Source organism: Thunnus thynnus, chromosome 16 (assembly GCF_963924715.1).
Source record: "Thunnus thynnus chromosome 16, fThuThy2.1, whole genome shotgun sequence".
Lineage (NCBI taxonomy): Eukaryota > Metazoa > Chordata > Actinopteri > Scombriformes > Scombridae > Thunnus > Thunnus thynnus.
In genome coordinates, this window is record NC_089532.1 from 17,660,436 (window position 1) to 17,676,797 (window position 16,362).

At 42.1% G+C, this 16,362-nt stretch overlaps 1 long non-coding RNA gene across 3 annotated transcripts in view; it reads left to right on the forward strand.

Moving 5' to 3' along the window:
- The window catches only part of LOC137199947 (uncharacterized), a 22,669-nt gene continuing 6,307 nt past the window's right edge, over positions 1-16,362 (forward strand). The window contains exons 1-4 of one of the 3 annotated variants that reach the window (XR_010931885.1): positions 1-2,556; positions 3,128-3,264; positions 3,932-4,132; positions 4,375-4,468. This is a non-coding gene — a long non-coding RNA (uncharacterized lncRNA). Of the gene's footprint in view, positions 3,265-3,931; positions 4,133-4,374; positions 4,469-16,362 lie in introns of all 3 variants that reach the window. The other 2 variants (XR_010931884.1, XR_010931886.1) reach the window with 2 other exon arrangements.

The following is a 16,362-nucleotide window of genomic DNA, read 5'->3' on the forward strand; positions in this document are numbered from 1 at the left end:
GGGAGACAGAAACACAACACCATAAACAGCCAGAGAGCAAGACAGAGTGAGACAGAGAAAGAGGGGCGGGGGACTTAGGGGGGCACACACTGGAGATGGGAAGCCAGCCTTATTCCTCTTTGCATTTCATTTACATCCCTGGCCGTATCGACCAATCGGATTGGGAGCAAAGCCCAGGGCTTAGGAGGGGAATAAAAAGACAAAATGCCTTTGCTGCTCTCATCCCTCCCTGATAATACCCCTTCTGTTTTTCTTTTCTCTTTTTCTCCCGTCTATAAGTAGATACTGTCCGAAATGCCAGCGGAAAAGCGACACCTCCGCTTGCTGTGTATCTCAGATAGACCGAGCGGGAGCAGGGGCTGAAAAGACAGCTTTAGCAACTGGGCCTATCTCCTCTCCTCTCTCTGGCTGGATGGAGGCTTGGAGTGGAGGGAGGCGGAGGGTTGGGGTGTGTTGGTTAGTGTTTGGGAAGAGAATAGAGGGTGTGAGAGGCATGATATACTGAGCTGGCCACAGATTTTGCAGAATCTTACACTCTGAAAAACTTTGCCTGCAGATCCCTTTCCTAAGCATGAGAAACCTGTTTCAAGGATGTTTACGAGGTGCCACCCATCTTTGTGAAGGTTGCCAATGCCTGCTACCAAACTCCACACATATTTTTAGCCCCGGATTGTTGTTATTCTAGTGTACTAAGTTGCAGGTTTTATCTGAAACGGCAACTCTTGTCAGTTGGTTGAGTGTAACCTCTCAGATAGCAGTACATTCTCTTCACAGTGCGACCTTTACCTTTGTAGCATTTCTAAAGCTGTTGTTGTTTTGGTTAACTTAAATATTTTCCTCTAAACTCATTGATGTGTATTGGGTAGAATTAGGCCCATTAACGTCAGTCTGTGTTGACATGACGTCATGATTGACTTGACTCAGGTTTTTGTTTGCCATCACTCTTGATGGGTGTGTTTCTCAGTGTGTGGTAGCCACTGTTTGTGTGCCTGCAGTGCAGGTACAGTATGTTTACTGAATGTATTTGTACAGGTGTTTGTAGTGCTCTCCATTGTGTTTGTGTTTATGTTGCTTTGTGTCTATTGTGCCAAAACGGACAAAGTGTTTTTGCTGTTTGTAAGTGTCTTTCCTGTATTTAAAGGAGTCTGCCATTGTCTCGGTTGCTCACATCTTTGTGTAGGCGCACCCAGACTATTGTACTACCACTGGACGTGGCGCTGGCATTGCTGCTGATATGGAGCTTATTGCAAGTGATTGTTCTCACACAGATGAGAGTTCATCACAACAGGGGTCTGCAGCAAAGCATTCAGACATAGAGTGGGCCCTTTACCTGCCTCCACCAGCCGCCTGCGAGAGATAAGGTCACCTTAGGACCCTGTGTGGACCCCCTCCATCTTCGCAGCATCCTCATCCTCCTCAGCCTGCCGCAACCTCACCCGTCTAGTAAAACAAACCAAACAATAGAGGTAGATATGTGAGGATTAGAGGTCAGAGGGTTGGGGAATGCGACATCTCCATTTCCAGGATCAATCTTCACCCGCTTGGTAATCTCTGGCCCTAGGCCCCACATACCTCCAGTGGTCTCTCTGGCTGAAGCACTGGCATTGCCAGGCGGTGTGAGCTGGTGCTCCTGCTGGGTGTGGGGTGCTGATAGTAAAGTGTGTGTGTGCAGGGGGTGGGGGGTTATAACCTGATATTCTGGATGGATGAAAGAGCAGTGGGATGGGTAACAATGGGTCCTCGCTCTGTATACCCAAAGCTCACCGTAATCCGCAGTGATAGATGCATGTGTGTGTGTATATTTGCACATGTATGACTTAGTAGTTATTGTTAACGTTTGCATGTGTACTTGTGTGTGCGCGCACGTCCGTAAAGTTAGTTTTAATCTGTAAATTTGTAAATGTGAAATAACTTTGAGTTCTTCAGAGCAAACTGAATATTATCCCCAAGTTCCCGTTGTTATCTTGTGTACACACATTTGTTTATTTGATACAGCCCCTCTCCACTACAGCACTTCTGTATATCAAAGACAGCAGTGCAGAGCGTAATTGAAAATGGCTACCGTGGAGAAAGGTCTCTCTCTGCTTGACTGCGAAGAGGCAGAAAAAGCCCCATTCTCCGCTCCCTTCTTAGATCTATTTAAATAATTGAGGAGTAAACTGACAAATTAGGCACCTTTATGGACGCCCCTGGGCTCTCTCTGGGGTCCTTCAGTTTCCTCAATACAAGAGAGCGCCACCAGGCACAGGATAATATCTCTGTGTGCTTTGGGGGGTGGGGGAGTCCAGGAGGGGTTTCGCCAATCAAGCGGGCCACACTTCCTCCCCCAGGTTCTAATTTTGTGCCACATTAAAGAGCTCGGCCTCCATTTAGGACACAGAGAGGCATTTTCATAATTTGCCGGGTCTCTCGACTAGCTCGGGGTGCCTTTTTTCCTCTCTCTCCTCCCTCTCTCTCTCACTCCGTGTCTGAATGGAAGGCCTGGGGAGGAAGAGGGGTAATTCATTCGCCTCCTTTCAACCAACCCGCTTCAGTTCTGCATAATGTTGCTTCTAGGTGTGTATAGCAGCTAATATTTATCTCCTTAATAATTCTCTATTAGACCTGAATATTATTTGCCATATAAAAGCTAACACTGCTTATTGTCGGCTATTCAGAAACGGTGTCATTCCCGTTTTGTTAATACATTTAGGACTAATTCACATGTCCTTATTTAGCATCTTGAAAAGAGTTTATGACTGTGGTGGATCTAATCTATGACCATGTAGCCATACAGCTGCGATTCTTACATTGATAAAATCTGTGATCTCATGTACATACAGTAAATAATGTGGGCTAAAGTTGTTCCATTTCCTCTTGCTGACACCATCCATTCATGCACTACAGCATGCGTAAGCATTGATTCATATGTGATTGGTCACATAATTCACAGTCTCAGGGGGCATTTCATCGCTGACAGACAAGCTAATCTAAAATCCCCCAATTTACAAATGAAAATCCCACCATCCAATTGAGCTAATAGAGGGACTTGAATGGGATAATAAGATGTGGTGTAATACTGTGTAAAAAGCCTGTAATGTTGTGTTGGTGTAAGAGCCTGTGTGACTGGATGTTTGACTGTTTGCAGTGATTACAGGGGCCTGCGGGCCTGGCGGCGGCTCCGTGGCTGGGACAGGGAGCTTCTCCCTGGGCAAGGAGATATGCCTGTCTGCCCCTTCTGCTGGAGCTACAGGGACCAGGATGTCAGGAGGGAGACTGCTCCCTGTGAGCTCTCTCTCTCTCTCTCTCTTTCTTTCTCTCTTTCACTCTCTGTCTCTTTCCTTCTGTCTCTCTCCCTCTCGTTCCCGCTCTCGCTGTGGTTGTACTATTGCAGTGCTTGCAGATGTGCACAAACAAGGGAGGATTAAAGCAAAACGAATCTAAACAGACAAATGGAATTAGAGTGATGGGTGTCGGTGGGCTGGTTCACAGTGATAAACATAATGATGCTCAGTGTGTGTGTGAGTGTGTGTGTTCCTGTGTCTAGGGGATTATCAGTGGTTAGGTGTGTGGTGTGTATGGCTGGGTGACTGCTTCTGGGTGTCTGTGTGTTTGCCTATCTGTCTGTTTTTGTAATTATGTGTGTGTATATTTACTCGGTCCCTACTTGTGTGTGTGATAAATGTGTTTTGCCATATAGCCTCACAAAAACAAGTCTCTACGCCCTCTGCATGTGTGTGGATATATGTCTCTGTGTTTTTCTTTTGGTTGGGGTCATATTTCCTTGTCTTTCATAGTGTTTATATTTGTACTGTGCAGTCTACTGGACTTCAAAACTTATCACCTAATATTGACATTTAACTACAAGGATGGTAGCTATTTGTGAATGTTTGTGGAATATGAAGTTTTTATAAACTGATACTCATAAGCTGGACATGTTTTCTTGTGGCAGGGGTCTGTGTGTTTATGTGCTGAGGAGGTCAAGAGTGTGGAGGAGCCAGCAGGGGGGCAGTGATCAACAGTCTGGGGCTCCCCTGCCGAGGGGCTCTGGGATTAGGGCTAAACCCTGCCCTGCCAGATGGGCACAACACATCCCCAACATCAAACACCAGCAACTGGAAATAAGCAACTGGAAACACGGTTATACTCACTGGTACGCTTCTCTATTGAGACAGAGGTCAATAAAAGTGCAATGACATGATTCCACTAAATTCTATTTGAAGTCTACCTACCTGTTATCCATTAAAAGCTTTCAATTTTTGTATTTTAAAAAAATATCTCTTTGAATATTTTTTTTTAGAATCAGTATTTCCTGCATTAATAGATTGGTTGACTAAATGAGACATGTCTGTTAGCCATGTTGTCTGCAGTGAACGTGCGGTCGTCTCTTCCCAGGACCACACAGAACGGCGGCAGGAGAGGCGACTGAGATGAGGTACTCTTCAAAGTGTCAGCCAGTGGACAGTATGACCAGTCAGCAGGTTCAAGGGTATCAGAAATGAAACTTACAGGTTGTTTTGATGTGCTGTATTTCAGAGCCACAGGCAACACTGAAATGATAAAGTGTGTGTGTGTGTGTGTGTGTGTTTGTGTGTGTGTGTGCAGGTATGTGTGTGTGTGTGTGGGGACTGGTGGCTCAGGAATCACTAGTGTGTTGATTGCTTCCTGCTTGACTTTTATCACACACAGCTGGCACTAAATAATATCAAATTTAGTTCACGAGTCCCTAAGCTTATCTCTCTCTTAATGCATTCATTCATTAATCACTGAAACACATTCATCTTGTCTGATTATACTTCACTTGCCCTTCGCAGGGGAGTAAATTGGGATTTTATTCACTTTGGTACCCTGCTGACCTATACTGAATTCGATTAGATTTACTTGTGGTTATAAAAGTTGTAATAACCAGACTAAGTGTCTAAAAGCCCTGCTAGCAGCCCAAAGAGGCTGTGCTGCCCCTCATATGTAAAAAAAATGCTTTAAACTGACCAACCAAGCAACCAATCAATATTTCAAAGTCCCACACTCTTGCTAGCAGTCCTAAAAATATTGAGGACTATTTGACAAAAGTGTGTACATATTAAAATTCAGTAGTATGCAGCATCGACCTGCCTTAAAGCTTTGTGACACTACCCCACCTGGATCTGTTATCCACGGGTTCCCCAACATGACTTAGGAAATCATCTCCGTATTACTAGAAAGCAGATTACATGAGACAAGTGTACAAACAAATAAAAGATTACAGGCCGTGAACATGTTTCAGTCTAATGCCCTTTCAACAAGCAGTGCTCAGCACAATGCTTCTCTCTCCCCAAGCTAAACTTGGATTTCCCCTCTGATGTGAAGGCCTGCTGGCCAGCTATGTCTTCCACCAAGAGCACAACCTCTGTAATGACAGTGTTCCACACGACTGGCCTGTCTCCTCTGCTGGTATTAGTTAGGCTTTGGAGTTCAAGTGACTACGGGGTTTAAACACGGATTTTTAAAAAAAAAAGGGGGGGGAAGAAAGACTCGCTGTTGTTCTTGAAAAGCTGTGTTTATCCAGGATTAGAGACACCAACATGTTAATAATTGTTTCTCACAGAACTGCAAAGAAGCACTTTCCTGTAATCCCCTAATCAGGCATTACACCTCTGAGCGAAGCCACAACGCAGGCGCATGGTGTCTGTGACGCAGCACGCCCACACTGTGTAATACACCCGCGTCTTCCTCAACACCACACCCACTGTGTACAAAAGCACCTGCTCTATTCATTTCCTTTTAAATCTACTTTCCTGCACCCACCATATCCATTCATTTTTTTTCACTAGCGCTGTTTTTTTGATGATGTATAAGCTGTGAATGTATCAGAACCGAAATGTACAAACTCTTTTTCATTTATCCAGCCCATTTTTCAGTCCAATGGGAGTACAGTTTCGTATTTTAACATGTTACAAATATGTCGACATATAGAAACTTAGACATTGATAACTCCTTGTGTCCCTGAGGTGGTGTGAAGTACTGACAGCTTACAAATTAAGCTTTCCTCTTGGCTTCTCCAGGGTTGTTGCTTTTGATTTTTATCTGATTGACAGTTTTTCAGTTTGAAAATCACCTTTGCACCCTGCATTTGTGGTAAGTTGAGGAGGTGGAATCTAACACCTCTTGTGATGCTGCCAAGGTCACATAGTTTGCCAGTCATTGGACAGCGTGTTAGCTGTCCTCTGCAGTACAGTGGCACAGGGTCAGACATGAGGTCACTGTACATGCTGAGATGATGACAGGTCCAAGGCTGGTGTTGGTGAGCAGTCAGCCACCACACAGTCCTGGGAATGTGAGGGCACAGTTACATGAGAGGTTGTCAACATGGGAACAGTTTGTTAGCTTCAATAAGTCTTTACATTTAAGAACGCTTTAACACTTACATACTGTTACAGGTCAAATTTGACCCATTTTTACATTTGAGAGCAGTACAAACACTCCAAACACAATTATTTTAGCCTGAAATTATATGACTTTTCTCAAAGTAACCCAGAATATACAAAATATTTCAACTTTTTAAAAATCTTTGTGCAGCTGATACAGACTTTTGTACATAGATGGTGTTCTGGGTTAAATTTGACTTGTATTTATTCATAAATTCAAAACTCACCTTTCAAAACTGTCTTTGCATTCTTCACATTCAATTAAGTTTATTGAAGCTGTTATATTCTCTGGTTTTATGTAACATAGGACCATCATATAGTGTGATTGTGATTTTTTTTTTCTCCAAATAGTGTAAAAGCTAAATATTAATATACATTCATATTCATATTCTCTCTGAATGCTTCATTAAAGATTAATCACCAGTTTATTGATGACTGATGATATTTATGAATGACAAATAGATTTGGGGTTCAGAAGTTTATATAGAGACTAATTATTAGCAGATACTGTGAAGGGTCAGAATATGAACAGTATGTAAGGGTTAATCAGCAGCACCGTTCTATGTCCCTCCAAAAACTCTGCTTTAATGATGAAGACACAGCATGATGAACCATGATGCTGTTGCATTATTGTCCACATGTTTGATCTGGTGTATTTGTGTGTCCTGCATCAGACAGATATTTTTTTGTGCCCATTGTTAGTGTCGAATGTTTGTTTGTTGTTCCCCCCGGTCTCTGCCCCCTGTCTCCTTGCAGGGCCTGGTTGGAGAGTGCGATGAGGGGATCGGCAGGGATTAACCTGGGGAATTTAATTAGTGGAGCTCTCGTCCCTGCCCTTAACATTTCAATCTCCCTGGGCTGGCGGTGCTGGAGCTGGACCTGTGATGGCCAGCAGCTGGGGAGGGAGGAGGGGGAGGTGGTGGACGTAGAGTGCAGAGGCAAGACACGCGTTTGACAAACAGATTAGTCTAGCACCCTGTTGGTGTGAGGTGATGGAGAAAGAAGGATATGGAGCACTGAGGGTCTGAAAAAGCAAAAAGGAATAGAAACATAATCATAATGATTATAACTATATATCTTTTTTTTTTTTTTTAATGTACAGCTATAACCAGCTATGGCCATGAGAGGGAGCACATCTTGCTCTCTGCCACTTCCACATCCACAGTGACAGATAACAATAGCTGAAATTGAGATTTTAGTGCAGAATCGCTTAACTTATTTCTTCGCAAAATACATGAGACTTTTTGGTAAAGGGGACAAATGGTTCTTGGCGCATTATTTTTAGTGAAATGCATTGTTTTTATTTTAAAATTGGCCCAAATGTTTATATTTATTTACCTGTCAAATTCACATTGGTATTTATCTTAGAAATGTTTTAATAGTCAAGGTGCATTTTTACATAATACAAAACAAAAAAATGGTTTTAAAAAGATGTTTTGTAGTATAAATGACTTTTTTGGGTTGCAAACATGTTATACATTTCAATTACTTTTAGTATGAAGTAATTAACGACATAATGTTATATCTTGTTCATTTTGATTAAGATCATTTTAACATTTTATTTATTTGTACATCCTAGCCAGGCCCTGTCTTGTTGGCCCAGCGGTGGTGTTGGTGAGCAGTAGAAGGGGGTTGCCAGTGTGAGCTTGGGGTAATCACTACTCAATCCGAAGCCACACTGTTGCATTGTAATCCTGATGCTAAACTCCCCATTAACCCATCTGGGACCCTACAACAGCAACCCCACCAGCCCCACCCCCTCCCCACCTGCCCCGCAAACACACACTCAAAGCGACTGTGGCTGTATGTTACAAGTGTTGTCTGTCCCGTTAGCGCCTGCTAAGGGGGGTCATGTCCAGCAAATTAAAAAAAGCTGCTGTAGGAATGTCGCCAAGTCTCACAGGAGCGACCGGCACCCGTCCCCTCTTCCAGCGCTGACCCAGTGGTCACTGGTGAATCCCCTGTTTGTATTCCACACACACCCCTGGCTCTGGGGAGCGGTCCCAGAAGCCTCCTGTGGGACTGCTGATAATTTAAGTCAAACATTATGTCCCTGCTTGTTTGACACCCATTTAAAGCTTTTCAATCACATGTGTTTGCTACAGTCCATTGCCTAGCCTTGGAGTGCTATCCATGTCACACCCCTTTCAAAGACCTAATCAATTTTGTTTGATCAAGTTCCTCATGTCAAAACAATTGATTTTCTTATGAATCACATTGGTGGACTGGTAATTCTGTATAGGTTATTTTATTTTTTTTACACACACACACATATATATATATATATATGTGTGTGTGTGTGTGTGTGTATATACATATATATGTGCAAAAGTGAAGCCTACAGGGGGCTTGTGGACTTGACTCCCCTCCCCCTTGTCTTCCTCCCAGTATTCCCCTCCCAGTGTGGGGCAGCCCAGTGTCAGTGTGCCACTAATTAAGGACTCTTAAAGTGCTATGGAGCATACTCATTAACGGACTGTAGCATGCTTACTGTCCATGGGGCAAGAGAGGAGGGGAGGGAGGGGCTGATTCAGTTTGAGGGTCTGCTGGCCTTGTGGCCCACAGTTCAGTTGGTGTCCAGAAGGTCAGGAAAGAACTACTGAGATGAAAAACAAAGTTTGTAAATTGTGTTCTTCTACTAGTTGAAAATATGTAGGACCAGTGAATGTGTAATATTTCTGACAAGAAGTATTGAATTAGTTTACTTTTATTGGATTTTATATCAGGTGGCTTGTATTTCTTTACAGTTAATCTTCAGGCAGGGTGTTGCCATTTTTTGCTAGTTTGTGTTTAAAAAATTTTTTTTTCAAGAATAATTATTTATTTGAAGTGTTCAGGGTTTGTTCTACCCTGTAATTCCCTGCCCCATACCACCCCCACCCCCCCCCTTACTGCTCCAACTGTCCCCCTCCCTGCCATTTGTTTATTCCATTTTCATGGAAATGCAAAACAAAACAAATGGCAGTGTTTGTCTTTATGAAAGTAGGCCAAACAACCGCTGACAAACAAGAGGGGGAGTTGTAGGTCAGGGCGCCACAAGCCATGTGTAACCGTGCCTGTCGAGAGAGCATGACACGCTGTAGTAAGCCACAATAGACACAATAACACACAAACACCCCTGCCAGAATGATGTAACATTGTCTAGACTAAACAAAAACACACACATGAATAAATGAATTGAATTTTCAGACCAGGCATACATACAGGGAGTGGACAAAATAACAGAAACACAACATCATAAAAGACTAAAACATAATAACAGTTACAAAAGACAGTCCAGTTCAACCTCATTGTCTACACTAATGATCCATGTCGGTTTTAAATAGGTCTAATAAACAGTTTTAGATGAAAGATTTTAAATCAGCACCAGGAATTTAACAGAGATCAGAAAAGGTCAAATAGTATCGTAGGTAGCCCTTAAAATGTCAAAAATTCTTCATGTGGAAAAGAAAACAGTCTTCAGTCTTTTGTTAGGAATATAAAATCAGGACATCTGAGCAATGAATGAAATAATTTTATCTGAAAAATTCCCTCCTTTATTTACATACATTTGTAGATATCCAGCAAATTATGGTACATCTGTGATTGTATGATTATGCCCACAAACAAACTGAAACATAGTCAGAAGTGATTTAGTTAACACAAGGATGAAATCAAAACACATTCAATAGGATTATTTAACATAACATTATTTAACTTCATAACAAAGAGCCAGTAGCCCATTACACATAGTTTAGGACTTACAAAGTGGCATTAGAAGGAGAATTAAAGATGTTATTAGGTGATATGTATTTGATATTCACATTAGTAGGAGACTAAGTGCTTTTGTTCACATTTGACATATTAATAAACATGAATGGTGTCATGATCGGGGCAGAGATTGTCTTGACTCTGTGGAAGAAATTGTCAGTTCAAATCTTGTCCCTGGCTTGAAACATCTTATACATTTTAAGCTGAAGATGGCAGGGTTGTTAGAGACCACCGGCCACCAGCATTGTTCAGTCTTCATTTCCAATCGTGTGTTATGTTACTTCATTTTCCTCGCTGACCCAGAGGTCAAGATCCTCACGAGCCCGGATAGGCTCAACTTGACCTGACCTCGGTAACCTTTGCTGACCTGACCCCGATACCCCTGCTGTGTCAATGCGTCGCTCTCCGCTGGAGTTCATAAATCACACAGCAGCACAGTCACTGGGGTACTCCTGTGGTCTGACGGGAGCAGCTAATCATCGCTTGTTAGAACGAATCAATTGTATTGATTTGTGAAGCGATATAAGTGAGCAAGGACTGTAGGACAAGTGTAGTCCAAATGTTAAAACATATAGTGGTACATATAGACACTTTGGTTTATTATGGATACACTGGATTATAACAGGAAATCAATTTTATGGCCTGTCTCTAAAGAAGTTTAAAAATGACAAATTTAGACTAGCTTTTAGGTCGTGGATTATATTGTTCACTGTGAGGCTCTTCCAAAAATTTCTAAAGATTGTGTCATAAAGTAGCCAAAAAATCAGTTAAAAGCATACATTATGACATGCATCATGTATAAATAGTCCATTATGAATTTCATTAGCAGCAGAAGTTGACCTGTTGTTAGTTAGACCTCAATGTATTCAAGTGTAGACCTCATTTAATTATAATAGATGCAATTGTTTTTATGCACCCCCCTCTTACACACAAACATGCACACACACGTCATATTCTTTGTCTCCCTCGTCTGGCATAATACCTCAGGTTAGACACACGCACACACACACACAACAGATGCCCCCTGACGCTCATTCAGATAAAGCGGGCACGTGATCGACGGCCCTGAGTCCGCAGGCCCTGCCAGCCTCATGGCATTGTGTTCCCCTTGGGCAGGCAGCCGGCTCTCCCTAAATACTCTTTTGTCTTGGGTAGGATAACAAAGCAGTGGCCAAGCCGCTGGTGTGGCACGCGCACAGCCACTCATCCCCCTGGTCTGTGACCCAAACAGGTGGATAGGAGGGAAGGGCTGGTCGTGGCGGGTGGACGAAGAGGGAGGAGGAGGAGTAGGAGGAGGGGGAGGGGGAGGGGGAGGGGAGAGAAGGGGCTGCATCTGTCCCAACACTCAACGACTCCCTGGGTCAGCTACTGCTCCATATGCTCTCAGGAGAGAGGGAGGCACGCATGCAAACCCAGACTAACAGGTGGAGGGGGGGGAAGAGGGGGATTAAGAGAGGTAAAATTGATCAGAGGGTAGAGGGATTTTGAAACTGTCAAATTAGCTGTATAAGTAGAAAAACTGAGATTTGACCATCCCCAGAAGATTTCACTCACTTAAGCCATATTAAATGTTTGGACCGGTATTATGAGAAGCACTTTTTGTCTCTGCCTAACTGCAATATTGGCTCTTGAGGCGCTAGAGTATCATCTCTTCAACAGGCAACTGTTGCTGTGTTTGTGTGCAGTTGCCTCTGTTTCCAAGCCAGGAGCTCCTTTGTGGTGAAACATGTGAAACTATTTTAATGGCCTCGTTTTCACTGTTTATGTGTTGTATCTGTCGAGTGTCAATTTCAGCAAAAAGTTATCTTTTCAGATACTCTATGGAGACAAAAACAGCAGTGAGGCATCATCAGATGTTCTTTTGTAAATGGATAGATGATAAACCAGCATTCGTCGCTTGTTTCCTGTGAAAACCATGTATCTCCAAAATGTCAACTTTTCATTAGTTCATGAGTGCGTATACTGAAAGTGGCAGGTGAACTTTTTCACAGCAGACGTTCTGACAAGTCAAATTGTCTTTATATATACCTTTATTTCTTTTACACTCTGTAGCTGTGTCCTTGTTTCATATTACACATTAGCTGAGTTTAAGTACAGTATGCATGTTGCACATTATTAAAAAAAGTACCAAAATTTATGAAATTATGTTTCCTATGTTAGTATGTAGAAATTAGTATTTTTTAAAATGCCAGTATTCTTACTAAATTGGCTTATTTTTGAGTGAGCAAAGGAGCAATATCTGTCCACAGTTGCAGTTTGATTGTCGTCTGTCTACCCTCTTGTATCATTTCCTGGTAAAATATAGTCAAGCACTTTCGTTTCTTTTATACTAACTTCTAAAACATTATGCAATGAAGATTAGCACACAGTGTAAACCTTGTAGGGTGGAGTTCATCAGTACTTTTCTACCTTTCAATGCTTTTATCATTTCACTGAATTAATTAATTGTATTTCAAAATGTAACACTGTTTGGCTTGGTGGACCATCTTTATAATCAAAGTGATAAAAATCACCTCTCTTTGTCTCTTAGACATTGATATATTTGACCACATAAAAAGTTGAGTTTCAGTGTCGCTGGGAGAAAAGAGGCTCACTTTTGTGGATGTGGCGTTTCTAGAAGTTCAAGTATGTTTAACTTGTGTGATAGAGACGCCTGCTTTCAAGCATTCAAGGCACGTTGGATGAAGGCATACACTGGCGGGCCATGAATTCAAAAGGCTTAGCTTCTGCCCGATGACACCCTGAAACAGTTCATTGATGTATAACACTCAATGAAATATTGAAATAAGCAAAGAGGAGATTCTGTCTCAGGGCTGATTTGCCTCTCCTTCCCCTCTGTACTGTAGTCTAACTGCTGTCCATCTAGGGCAGTGGCGGGCCGTGTATTTTACACCTAGGCCTTAGACCTACACCAGTGCTATCCTCCCGAAATGAGACCACCTTCAAAATAACCTCACCATGATACTAGGCCTATAGGCTATTGTCATTTGATGTAACCACCCCATATTCACAATGACAGTAACCTTTATCAAGTGGAATAAAGTGATTTATTACGAGGATCAACACCTATGAGAGTTACAATATACTAATTGCAGATACATGAATACATGGTGACTGAAACCATCAAGGAAGTACCACTATTATACACTATGACAGGATGCTGCATCACAAATAGACATTGCATAGCCCAAAACAATGTCATTATCAAAGAACAAACTCACAATAACCAGTCGCATTTACTTATTTGACCACCAAGCAAGCAAAAATGCTGTAAAACACAAATAACACAATCAGGATTCAACAGGCTTCCTCACAGATTCCAGCCAAGCTGCTGGGCCTAAATGCACAAGCCACCACGCACACTCAAAGGCACAGCCAGACCACTGAATCTGAACATCATTCACACCAGCAACAACAAACTAAAGCAAGCAATAATCGGCACCTGGTAAAGATACATAAAAATTCATCAAACTTACCAAAGCTGCTCATGATTTGAAGATAAAGTCCATCCTCCTTTCTTTCTTACCAAGAGTTCAATGACATGGTTGTACAGTACAACATCGGTGCAGTCCTAAAAGGTCCTTCTAGATTGCCATGGAGGCTGGTACTGACAGTCAAGCCTGCCCAGTGGTATTTCTTGAGTACATTTTAATGCATTTTAGGGCTGAAAATGTCTGTTTGACAGGGGCAGTAGATATTGGGATGGTCGCCGCCAAACATGCCAATGTGTAAAGGTGACACACGCTCTTGCATAGATCTTTCTACTAAAGAAAAGTGAGGAGGTCAGCAGGGCTTTTTCCTTCAAAATTTGTCACAGCATACATTACAGTCGGTTCTGTTTTAAAGAGAAACATGACTTTCTCAAGGTCTTCAAACTGGTTCCGTATCTGGGCAAGGATGTTGTCCAAAATGTTGCTGTGGAGTTTCTGGTACCTTGCGTGAATGTCTCCCTGCACATTTCCTCTCTGTGTGCTTGATGCACCTGTTTCACGCACAGTAGACTCATAAATCTCACCAAATTGCCCTCTCTCCCTCTCAATGGTGTCACAAAACTCGTCCACTCTTGACAGACAGAATTGTACATTGAATGTTTTATTCTGCAGTACTCCAAAAAACACATCCAAATACTCAAATATCACAAGAAAAGTAGAAAGCAGAAATAAAACAAAACTCAAAATCATCCAGATGCGCATTGTATCCATCAGCACAGCACACAGAATCCTTGTTGTACTCATCATGGTGTTCTACTATGTGCTTAAATAGCTCCTTTAGAGCAGCTCTCTTCTCTGAGACTGCTGACCAGTCTAGAGCTATATTGCCACCTTGTTGGTGCAACAGGAGGAAAATGTCAAACAGCTGTATGCAGTTAGGGGATCTGTACAAAAACATAACTAGGCCATTTAGATGCACAAAAAAGATCCTACATTCTCAAAGCTTCGATGCCCATTGAGTCAGTACTAAATTAAGTCGATGTGCATAGCAATGTATAAATAAAGCCATAGGAGCCCTCACCTTAACTTTAGCCTGCACCCCATTTATTCCAGATGCCATGATGGTAGCACCATCAAAGCACTGTGCCACAACTTTATCCAGGCATTCATGTTCCTCCAGGAATCTGAAAATAAGAGCAGCAATATCATCAGCTCGCTTGCCACTTGTAACATTGTCAAATCTCACAAACCTCTTCTTGACATCAGTGTCTCAGAACGTTTGAAATAGCGCTGCTGCTTGCAAGTGTCCTGCCATGCTTTGGTGTCTCATTGCTGCCTTGATTTGGCAATTTAGGTTTGTGGCTCCAAACACCATATCAGTCGGTTGCAAGTGACAGGTGTTCCCAGCAGTACAATTTGCAGTGTTCCTTTGACACTGTAAGCTAAGTGTACCTTTTGAAGTTGCTTGATTGAAAGTGCCACAAAAATCCTTTCCTCGGCTGGGACAGGGCTACTAGCTGCGGAGATGGTCAACCCTTCCTCACAATTTCCAGCTTTTCGTGAAAGGTCCTTCTCAAAAAAGGCTTTGCAAGTAAATCCGCCACTGAATCCGTTTCTTCTCCTCCTTCAGCCATTGTGCGTTTAAAAAAAAACAGAGCTAAGTAAAAATCTAAACATAAAATCTAAAGCTAAATCTAAAAATCTAGATGAGAAAGTTTTCAAGAAAGCTTAAATAAATCTAAGATAATGCTACGTTACGTGCTAGCTAGTTTTACTTCATTTAGCTAACTAGCCATCCAATCACACCACACAAAAAAGATTGATGCAGGCGGCTAGGCAAGCTAGAAGGCTCCGGCGTGTTAAACAATACGCCCAACATGCCAAACTTGAAATCTGATTAGTCAAATAATATGACAATCAACAACATCGTCCCCATTTGCTTCAACAGTAAAGGGATTCACTTGAAATTCTGAAGGCCTCAAGGTAGATTTTCCCCCCGGAGACAGCACAGGGGGAAAATCTGACTGGATAAAAGCTGCACTGAAAGCAGCACCACTGATAGAGTACTGAAAGAGTAGCAATGAAATGACATTAACAGACCGATGGGAATGAACTTTGTTAAATACATATAGCATTAATGACTATATATATTAAATTATAAAATATAATTTTCTGATTCTGACAATCTCTAGGTCAGCAGAGAAGGCCTTGCTAGCCCTGACGGCCCGCCTCTGACGGGGAGGGGTCTCCAAACTCTAATCTGTTGGATGTAGCTAATTAATTTTTCCTATAGGCCTAACTGTCTCACAAGAGAATGGTGTTTGCAGGAGATTAAGAGATAGTGTTTGTTAGAAAGGTGTAAATTATCAGTGAGGCCTCATCACAAGCATCTGTGTTAATTGTTATAATGAGCAGTCTCATGAGCTCAGCGGCCTGGTGAGGAGGAGACAAGTGGGTCTTTCACAGGTACAGTAACTTCAGTATTAGAAACAGAGTACTATGTATTAACATAGTTGAAACAACTGTTAAGGAAAAAGGAGGAATGACTGTTATATTATGCTACTGGTAATTTGAATCACTCTTAGAGAATGTTTGCCTTTTGTGAATTAATTTGTTGCTGAATTCATGGGGCCAAGGATTAATTAGAAATTAATAGATGGTGTTGTTTCACTACTTTTTCCTCTTTTGAGATAAACTGTGGCTGTTTTTGATATACTGTGCAGCCTGTGGTGAGAATACTGACAGAATGGAGCGAAATTGGCTGCGTTCACCATGAAGTCATTAAATTTGTAAGCTAT